This window comes from Phyllobates terribilis, unplaced genomic scaffold (genome assembly GCF_046119375.1).
Source record: "Phyllobates terribilis strain yellow unplaced genomic scaffold, ASM4611937v1 Scaffold_7__3_contigs__length_470593459, whole genome shotgun sequence".
NCBI lineage: Eukaryota > Metazoa > Chordata > Amphibia > Anura > Dendrobatidae > Phyllobates > Phyllobates terribilis.
Genome location: NW_027362767.1, coordinates 347897024 through 347908545, shown reverse-complemented (window position 1 = coordinate 347908545; position 11522 = coordinate 347897024). Strand labels below are relative to the sequence as shown.

Here is an 11522-nt window from a genome sequence, read left to right as displayed (position 1 = left end):
GGACCCATTGACTTGCATTGGCAATTTTGATCCAACCCTCAGATCAAAATTGGACATGGCTCCGCGAGTTTCCGTGGACCTCTCCGTCCGAGGACATGTGAATGCCTCATAGATGATCACAGGTACGAATGCTATCCGTGAAAATCTCAGATAGCACTCGCACGCAAAAATCGGATGTCTGAATAAGCCCTTACTCCAATTTTACTCATCTGAACAAGCCTTTACAGCCAATTTCTCCTACAAATTACAGCTGATTGCAAGGACTGGTAACAGCGGGACACCACATGATCATTTTATTGTTGGGTAGGCCCTCCTAATTAAATGAAATTGGTGAAATCATGTTAATGGATATCTCTTACCGGTCAACACAAAAGCATATTTAGTCGTATTAATTAAAAAATAAGTTGACTGGATGAGCCTGCAATTTTTGAGATAACAGCTGTGTTTACAGCTTGTCTGATCCCATCAAAGAAGTCTAGCTTTACTCATCAGAAAAGTTAGTAAAAATCTAAATCCCTTGAGAAATAATATTGTCTAACACATTGTGGTTTGAAGGAAGGCAAATATTGATTCTGAAAAGGCATCTAAAGTTATAATACAACAAGCAACAACATTTTTCTATAACTACTTTGAAGACAAGCTCAGGATACAACATGTCACTGTTTACTCTTCCACTAAATACATCTCAGATCTGTTCAAAGACGAGAAAAATCTTTACTGTTCCACCTGCAAAAAAAAAAAAGAAATATATGTTTGCAAATACAGAATTGACTGGCAAGCAAATGGTCTCGGCTTTAGGAAAACAAGCAATATCCCGGAGTTACAAAGAGTTGTTGGATTTATAGGTATCGGATTTATGAGATGAACAGGATCAAAATCCATTTCATAAAATCCCACTGGAAGTTTGTGTAAAGAAAAGCATGGGTGCTAATTTATGAAAGGGAAAACTCCGTACTGAAGGATATAGCTTCCAGAAATTTTATGGTGCTAAGAAAACACACACACAGAGAGAGAAAGTTGAAGTGGGCAGGTGTTCACTGGCAATTTGTCAGGGTGCTAAGACTTCTTTATGTTGATGTGAACCAGTGAAAATTAGTAGGGATCAGAGCGTACAGATATGAGCTGTCATGCACATAATCCTAGGAAGATAATGGGGACATTTAAATCTGCCAGCACAAAGTGGTGAACTAGATTTTCTTTTCACTTAAAAGTCTGTTTTTGTCTTAGGACTTTAATCTTATGTGAACTGCAGCAAATTCTTTACTATCATGTCAACGGACGCCTAATACATGTGCCGGCAATTTCTAATAAATTCTTGTGTGATACATGTTATGTATCCGACACCCAAAAGTTTTGCAGACTGCAAAAAAGTAGACAATGGGAGATTACATTTCTTTATTGTGTTTCAGATTTAAAAAAATAATTCATCAGTATAGTGCACATATTTATAGAAAATGTAAAATGTAAAATTCATAATCTACTACAATGTACATTTAACCCCTTCCCATTGCTGCCAATTTTCAATTTGCGCTTCCACTTTTTCCTCCTCTTCTTCAAAGAACCATAACTTTTTTCATTTTTCTGCTGACATAGTTTGTATAGTTTTGAATGACACCTTTCACTTTACCATATCGTGTATTGAAAAGTTTGAAATGGTTGAAAATAAAACCTCATATTTTGTTTTTCCGCCATTTATTATGCAGTAAAACTGACATAGCAACATTATTTACCAGGTTAGTTTGATTGCAGTAGTACTAAACATGCAAAGTTACTTTTTTAATTTATTTAAATAGTAAAAATAAAAGTTCAGAAATTTGTAAAAAAAAAAAATTATTTGTTTGATGTGTAGCATCTGAAACAACGGATACTGGAAGCCTGTGCTAGCATTTCAGTGTGTCAAGAGTGGGAGAAGAGGGTTGCATTGACAATCCAACACAATGGACAGCACTTTGAACATATTTTATAAGTGGTCATAAACTTGTAAATGACTCATGAAAGAATAAAGTTAAGTTAAAACCAAGCACACCATTGTTTTTCTTATGAAATTCTCAATAAGTTTGATGTGTCACATGACCATCTTCCCATTGAAAAAAATAAAATTGGATCCAAAATGGCCAACTTCAAAATGGCCACCATGGTCACCACCCATCTGGAAAAGTTTCCCCCCTCCCATATACTAATGTGCCACAAACAGGAAATTGATATCACCAAACATTCACATTTAATTTAGGTGTATCTATATAAATGGCCCACCCTGTATAACACACAGGAGTAAAATTCAGGCTGAAATCTACAAATGAAAACGGAGAAGAAAGAAGAAAGTGAGCTGCATGGATGTAAGTACACATTATAAAAGAAAAAGGCCGCGTGTGATAGACAATCAAGTGAGGGATACAGAGATGGAAAAAAATTGCTGGGCTATTTCCTTAAAGGAGTTGTCCTATTTTGACAATCCCTTTTTTTAGAAGATATCCCATTCTTAAATATAATATTACCCAGCGTATAATAAAACTAACAGATACTCAGAACCGCACTGGCGCCATTCCAATGATGTCGACACCGGGTCTCCCAAGGCTCATGTGACATTGTTATTCCATGTTAGCACAGCAGCCAATCACTGTCCCAGGAGCTCTGGGAGACCTAGTGCCAACATTGCAGGAACAGAGCTGTTTTGAAAGGTAAGTATCTGTTATTTTTATTTTACACTGGGGAATAAAGTATTTAAGTAGGGGTTGTCCGAGCAGTGGTTGGCAATACGATATTTGAATGGGATGGAAAGTCTCTCTGAAAAATTGAGCTTGTTCAGCTTGGATAAAACACACACTAGCAGTGATCTTGTTCACATCTCTAAATATACAAATGGCCAATACAAAGAACTAGCATGTGTTTCAACAAGGACCAGGGGGACGTTCAATACGTGAGGAGGAAAAGCAAGTCAGGCTTCAATATTTGAAAGGGTACCTTACAGGAAGAAAATATAAACTGTGGTATGTCCAATCCCAAGAAGTGGTACTGGCAGATCATTTTTCAATATTTAAAAAGGATAAATGATTAATTACAATATCAATTATAATTAATTAAAAAAAATGTATAATTGTAGTGAGAAAGTTTAATCTTGATGGATATTATTTATTTTATCAATCTTAGTGTTGTTTCGTTTAATGATAAAGTTTTCTATTCTAGAGAATACACTTTACTGCACACTTCCCAATTCATGCAAATGTGAACGGCTTATTGATACAGAAGAAATATCACGAGGCAGAATAATTTCAGTGCCTATGGCGATGATTAATATAGAGTATGACCTTCCAATTCTCCCCAGTGTTTATCAAGATGTTGCTAAAAGTAAAGCCAGGTAGGTACCATCATTTGGAAATGTGGTACCATCATTTGGAAATCTCGTGATTATTAGGTCCCACCCCTGTCTTCTTGTACCTTCTACCACTTGGGGATAGAGTGCACTCCAAGTTATTGAGCTTTGATTCTACAGCAAATTAGTCTATCTTGGTCAGAACTAATAAAAAAAAAATCATCACACATCTATCTTCATATCTTATGCCATAGACTATTTGGACCCAGAGAAGTAACTTCTAGATAGTGGGTCCCAATGTAAAATATGTAACAGAGGTGACACCTACAACCTACAATTTACAATACTATTGTGGTCTTATATGGCAGAAGAGCCCTGGTGCATCTATTAGCCATGAACCCCCACTTCCAGTAACTAACACCCTTGTTTGGAGCTGAAGTCATAACTCCATTGAACATAAAGGCCAACAATGTTTGCAGAACTGAAATTGAACAACGGTAGATAACTGTGTATTTTTCTCTTTCAAGAAAGAACTGAGGAACAAAAAAAAAAGAAAACCCCTGTGAGAAAAATAACAGATTATTTTTTAAAGAAAAATGTTGTTTAATCCCCTTTGAACTTATACAAAGGTCTCCTTTAATGTTGGCTCATCATCACAATCTGCAGAACATGCTACCTCCCATTCATAGAGAGCATGGTCCTTTGTATACAATAACAGCACTCCATTTTCCGAACATTGTTAGAGACATGGGATATAAGTTATGTTTTACCTTTAATACTATTACTGTGGAGAACATGTCATGAGGTTTTGATGTGGTTCCAGCAACAATGCAGTAAAAAAAGTGAAAGTATTAAATGAAAGAAGGATCCCTGGTGGGAATGTATTATATTTGAGGACTTTATAACAAAAGCCATTTCTAAAGCATTAGAAATAGAAACTGGTCAGTGCAGTGAGCTTTCAAGCTGCGATCTGTATTTATCAAATGTGTAATGCAATAAATCCTTATTATTAATCCACATTCAGTCTATTAGTTTACTATTTTTATAAATCTACTATTACTTTATTATTTTAGCAATATCTGAGGGCTTATTTAGACTTTGCATTGGAGCTTCCATTTGTAGTGGAAACCATGACACTCTGCCACTTTGGTCATATGATAGACACTAGAGATGAGAGAAAAGATTCACACTGCCCTCATCTGGAATCCACTTTGGTTCACTAGGTCTTATGTAGCATCATGACATGCATTGCGCTGTGACGTAATGATGTCACGGGGACTATTATGCTGGCATTCAAGTGCCAGAAGAGAAAGTTTGCACTTCCTTGGAGTATCGAAGTGGCAGCTGACCAGGTTGTTGCAAATCTTTTTGCTAATTTCTATGGGTTTGTTTATTTTGCATAATGGGCAATGTTAAATGGCCACTAACCAACACTGGCTTGCCGGTTGGCAGTCGTTTTATGGTCTGTTTACACAGGCCAACCCAACTTCAGATACATACTGAAGGATCAGTACTAGATCCTTCAGTGCTCGTAGGCTGCCCATATTGTTGATGGCACAAGTCCTGTTAATACAGGATGATGTGCTGCCGAGAACGATGATCTTATGTGCATTAAAAGAGATCACTTCTCCCAATGAACAAGCATTTTTCTCATTCATTGGATGATCAGCACCATGTATAGCCTGCACGATAGTCGGGAAATATGATTTCCAAGGAGAGCTCATTCACGATAATCAGGAAGTGTAAATGGATCTTAATGGACAACAATCAACTTATAATTTGATCCACCAAGTTTCTCCAAGGTGTTCATCATCTTGAAAAACAGCACTATGTGCAGCATTATTTGTCCAGTCAAAACCTACAGGATCTGAGACGACGGCTCATTATGCGAAGGAGGAGGAAAAAAGAGGAGAGTTGGGACAAATCGAGGGCACCAAATATAATCAATAATACATAGCTCATTATGCGAATGTATCACTTACATCATGTGTAAAGTCAGATGTATTCTTCATTTCCTCTCCATTGACATCCCCACTATCCTCATGGGCAACTTTAACATCCCCATTGACACTTCCCTCTCAGCTGCCTCTAAGCTTCTATCCCTCACTTCCTCCTTCGGTCTTACTCAGTGGTCTTCCACACCCACCCACAAAGATGGCCACACACTGGACCTCATCTTCACCCACCTCTGTTCCCTATCTAACCTCTCTAACTCACCTTTCCCTCTTTCTGACCACAACCTACTCACATTCTCTTCTCTCTCCTCCCCGGGGCAGCAATCCCCACTCCACAAACTTGCATACCCTCGCAGAAATCTCAAACACCTTGACCAACAGTCACTCTCTGAATCCCTCCTCCCTCTTACAGACATTAGTTCCTTACATGATGCAGATGTTGCTGCCACTTTATACAACACCACAACCGCTGCAGCTCTCGATTTGGTCGCCCCCCTCACACATACCAAGGCTCGCATAATCAACAGACAACCCTGGCACACCAGCCTAACTAAAGAACTGCGACGGGCCTCCAGGGTCGCTGAGCGTAGATGGAAAAGGTCCCACTCCCATGAGTGTTTCATCGCATTCAAACAGTCCCTCACTACCTTCAAGTCCACACTCACTGCAGCAAAACAAACATACTTCACATCTCTCATATCCTCCCTGTCTCACAACCCCAAACAACTATTCAACACCTTCAATTCTCTCCTCCGTCCCCAGTGCCTCCTCCCTCTCCTCTTATTTCAGCCGAAGACTTTGCCTCATTCTTCAAGCAGAAGATTGACATCATCAGACAAAGCTTTGGCCTAAAGCCCCCACAGCCCCTCCCCACACCTACTCAACCCTCTTCCTCCAAAACCACCTTCTCCACCATTTCTGAAGATCAACTTTCCTCCTTACTCTCCAAATCACACCTCACCACCTGTAAACTTGACCCAATCCCATCCCACGTCATCCCAAACCTTACCACTATCTTCATCCAAGCCCTAGCCCACCTCTTCAACTTGTCACTAACAACTGGTGTCTTCCCCTCATGCTTCAAACATGCCTCAATCACACCCATCCTCAAAAATCCCTCCCTTGACCCATCCTCTGTGTCTAGCTATCGCCCCATATCACTTCTCCCCTATGCCTCAAAACTACTGGAACAACATGTCCATTCTGAACTGTCCTCCCACCTCTCCTCCTGCTCCCTTTTTGACCGCCTACAATCTAGTTTCTACTGAAACTGCACTGACTAAAGTCACCAACGACCTACTAACCGCCAAATCTAAGCGACACTACTCTGTCATCCTCCTCCTAGACCTGTCATCTGCCTTTGACACAGTGGACCATTCCCTCTTACTACAGACTCTCTCATCTATTGGCATCACAGACTTGGCCCTATCCTGGATCACCTCATACCTAACAGACCGGACATTCAGTGTCTCCCACTCACACACCACCTCCTCATCTCGCCCCCTATCTGGCGGTGTCCCCCAAGGTTCAGTTCTAGGACCGCTGCTCTTCTCCATCTACACCTTCGGCCTGGGACAGCTCATAGAGTCTCACGGCTTTCATTATCACCTCTATGCTGATGACACACAGATCTACCTCTCTGGACCCGATATCACCTCCTTACTAACCAAAATCTCACAATGTCTGTCTTCTATTTCATCCTTCTTCTCTGACAGATTTCTAAAACTTAACATGGACAAAACAGAATTCATCATTTTTCCGCCATCTCATTCAAACCCCCCAACTGACCTATCTATCAACGTCAATGGCTGCCCACTCTCCCCAGTCCCTCAAGCTCGCTGCCTTGGGGTAACCCTGGACTCTGAACTCTCCTTCAAACCACATATCCAAGCCCTTTCCACTTCCTGCCGACTCCAACTCAAAAATATCTCCCGGATCCGCACATTCCTAAACCATGAATCTGCAAAAACACTAGTGCACGCCCTTATCATCTCCCGCCTTGACTACTGCAACCTCCTGCTCTGTGGCCTCCCCTCTAACACTCTCACACCCCTCCAATCTATCCTAAACTCTGCTGCTCGACTAATCAACCTGTCCCCCCCGCTATTCCCCGGCCTCTCCTCTCTGTCAATCTCTTCCCTGGCTCCCCATTGCTCAGAGACTCCGGTTCAAAACCCTAACCATGACATACAAAGCCATTCACAACCTGTCTCCTCCATATATCTCTGACCTAGTCTCCCGTTAAATACCCACACGCAACCTCCGATCCTCACAAGATCTCCTTCTCTACTCCCCTCTTATCTACTCCTCCCACAATCGCATACAAGATTTCTCCCGTGCTTCCCCTCTACTCTGGAACTCTCTACCCCAAGGTATCAGACTCTCGCCTACCATGGAAACCTTCAAAAGGAACCTGAAGACCCACCTCTTCCGACAAGCCTACAACCTGCAGTAACCACCGCTCCACCATACCGCTGCACGACCAGCTCTACCCTCACCTACTGTATCCTCACCCATCCCTTGTAGATTGTGAGCCCTCGCGGGTAGGGTCCTCGCTCTTCCTGTACCAGTCGCTGTCACATTGTGTTCAAGATTATTGTAATTGTTCTTGTATTATACCCCTTTTTCACATGTAAAGCGCCATGGAATAAATGGCGCTATAATAATAAATAATAATAATAATAATGCATTTCCGTGGAACAAGAGCCTATACGTGTAGCTGTACAATGACTTAGGTAATATGGCATCCTATGGGACATAGCATATATGGAATCAAACAGAGGTACCAACTTCTGTTGTGTGCATGAGCTCTAAAATCTGGGTAGGTTTGGGGAGTTTCACACATAGAACTTAACTGATAAGAAAAATAAATATTGTGGAATATTATCACTGGTTACATTGTCTAGTAAGATAAGATATGGCTGTGTATGCAATCCATTTAAGTATATACTTCAGTTTGTCTTTGCCTATGTAGAAACAGAGAATGAGGCTGGCTTAGCTACTGAAATGAGTAATCGGCCAGTCCTCATCACACACAGCATTTCCTAAAATATAAAGATTACAGGTTCTCCTCCTGCACTTGTCAGTGCAGCCTTTGTGTGCACAGTCCTTCACAAGTACAGGAGGACAACCTGTAATAATTATATATTATCAAGCACCACAAAATCATGTCCCCAACACAATTGTTAAAATATACAAAAGCGGACAATTCCTTTAAGTGCTTTTTTAATTTTAAGGCTGGGTCTAGAGATGAGTGAACCCTTGGAAATCCGGGTTCTGGTACCCGACCCGAACTTTATTCCAACTGTACCCAAACTTGAACCAGAACCCGAACCCTATTGAAACTAATGGGGACCCAAACTTTTGAGCTGCAAAATTCTCTCTTTCCTCTCTCTGCAACGGACTTCCCCCAAAACTCCAAACTTTGCAATGGACATCCGGGAGAAGTCTGTGTTCGGCGTTTAGCACCGGACACTAACTTTACGGTACAAACCCCAAACTTTTAAGTTCAGGTTCGCTCATCTCTACTGGGGTCACATGATCGTATATTCTCTCTGCGAGAGAATCAGGTCAATTATGTTAATGACACTCTGCTGAAACTCTGCATAGAGTTTGATCCGAGTGTCATCCTAGTGTGATCCGATTCTCTCACATGAGAAAATCTGAACACACGTGTGGAGAAGACGGAGAATTTCGTTTCTCCATCTTCTCCATTGTCTGAGTCGGACTGCCCTCAGATCACATCCGAGTGCTGTCCGATCTTTTACACGAACCCATAGACTTGTATGGGTGCGCGTGATCCGATTATCGGATCCACTCTCTGCAGCTGCACTACCCCATAAAACAACATTGAACCGAGTGCTATCTGATAAAACATCAGATAGCACTCGTCTGATGTATAGGTTTTACCGAGCCCTAAAAGCTAGAAATTATTGTTTGGTCACGATTGCCTGACTATGATGCCACCCTTGAACAGTCTTTTAAAGTTTTGAAATGAGACCTTCTACTTTGCAAAGAACAAGACACCTGGAGGACCTAAAAAGTGAACCTCTCATCATACTAGAAGGCCCCACATTAGTCATTTCTAGGAAATTCAACCTCAACAAATCATTTATAAAAGCATAGACTTCTACATATGTTCATAATCCGGTTTAAAATCAAGACCCTTTGTATTTTCTTGTGTATTTGACCATATAACAAACTCTTCCACTCAGCTGAACATTGAAAATAACCAGATCCACCAAATATTAAGACGTTTGACATTACCAATCCATGGCTCTTTTTACAGGAATTTCCTCCTATAGTCATACAATATACGGCTGTCAGGTAGCTCAGGTATTTCCTCCACACTGTGGTATCTGTTGCAAACACAATGAGATTGGATCTATTTAAATCCAATATTTAACAATGAAAGGTGAGATCTTAATTGCTGTTCTGCTGTACTGTAAAGTGGCAATTGGTTAAGTCTACAATTGTCACCTGATAGTCCAGGGAAATGCTAGACGTTTAGAGAATTTGTCCCAGCATTCACAATTACCGCACACTAACAGCTAATCATATTTTGGTAATACAATACATAGAAACTCAGCTTATAGCATAGAAGGTTTTGCTTTGCATCCACATACGTTATTTCATATCATATAGCACACAAATATCTATGGGTTGTAAAAAAATATACTTTTACATATAGTCAACTTCTGATCATTCAGCACATCATGTAACCATCGAGGTTCCAAATTGAAAAAAAAATGCTGAATACCCTAAAGGTATGTGCACACAAAGTCATTTAGATGCTGACGTAACCACCGAGTTTTACCAGACGAAGCCACTTCAGGAAGACACTGGTGGTGGTCACTGTCCTGAAGCAGATTCCTCGGCGGCTTTGCCCTTGTTCTTGCAGCAGCTCCACCACCGTTGTCTTTTGCTCTATGCTTTCAAGTATGCAGAGCAGACGGCTTCCCAGCGGAAGCCACCCAAAGAATGAACATATCACTTCTTTTAACTGCTTATGGGTTTACGAACCCTGAAGCAGTTAAAAGAAGGGATATAAATTGGAACATGTGCTCAGCAATATCATCTTTTGACATTGCTGTGCATTATCTCCTTTTTTTGAGACACTTTTATGGAAAAAGACATTGTGAGAACTTACCCTATGGTCAGGGGGACATGAATGTTTGTATTGGACGATTGTCATCCATCGTTTTGACAGATACGACTTGTACCCATGCTCAAATTCGACATAGCCAGTCTTTGGGTCCCTGGAAAACATCGAAACCGCACTTGGATGACATTCAATATGGTTTGATTTTCATAGATTGATTGAATAGAGAAGGTGGAGAATTTTTTTATTTTCTCTTAACCTCTGAGAAAAATTGATTCCACTCTGATTAAACTCTGATCAGAATCTGATCAGTGTAATCAGACCATTTTTCTCGGATGGAAAGAAAAGCAGTCATGTGCACCTGCCCGACTTGGTGGGTCAGATAGAACTTCAGAGGGTTGGACACCATACCTCAGCTTTGTTTTGTATCATGGTGAAGAAAGAGGTTGCTTTGATTCTGCACATTTATTCATTCAGTTTTATGGAAGCTCCAAAATTAGCCAAAAAGCATGCTCCTACAGAAGTGAATAGAGTACGGCCACCTCTCTATTGTGGAGCAAGATGGAGTCCCGATTAGAAGTGGGTCCCACAGCTGACACTCAAAATTTTTAGAAATGTAGGACATATCCTGTGAATATGGAATAAGTGTATCAAATGGACATTCCCTTTTACTTGTAATGAGCAAATCTACTAAAATTCAAATCCAGTTTGGCCAGAAAATTCCATTCACATCAAAATTTTTCCAGGAGAATTGAACGTTGGTTATTATTCTCTGGTGTCTCTCAAGAAGCTAGAACATAATAAATATGTGATGTCTGAAGATGACGGGCAAAGCATTGGACAGCATGTTTGCAGCAGCGGGAATGGTCTGCGACAACATTATTGTTTTTTCTGTACCTCTACCATTCAGCAGATTGGTGGCCATCCAGCAACATTTTGCTGAATTTGCCGTAAACAAATGGCAAGAAATTATAATTTAGGAGAATCCAAATTTTTTGTAAAATTTGAGGTGATATCAATTTTGCCTCTTACAGGTTTGCTCGTCTTTATCTTTTACTGATAATGTTGAATTCTTTTTTAAATTATGATAGATATATGAGTCTGGCAGCTGCTTTCTCCTCTATCTGTTAAGAGCACATGATGGCTCGACCAAGCC

The 11522-nt window shown here is 40.5% G+C and overlaps 1 long non-coding RNA gene across 1 annotated transcript; it reads right to left on the bottom strand.

Annotated features, from left to right (window-relative positions):
• Window positions 1-594: 594 nt before the first annotated feature.
• On the bottom strand, window positions 595-11084 carry LOC141153213 (uncharacterized). The gene is made up of 3 exons (XR_012247265.1): window positions 10415-11084; window positions 9532-9623; window positions 595-726 (listed from the first exon to the last, which is right to left on the bottom strand). It is a non-coding gene; the product is annotated as an uncharacterized lncRNA (long non-coding RNA).
• Between the last annotated feature and the right edge of the window lie 438 nt (window positions 11085-11522).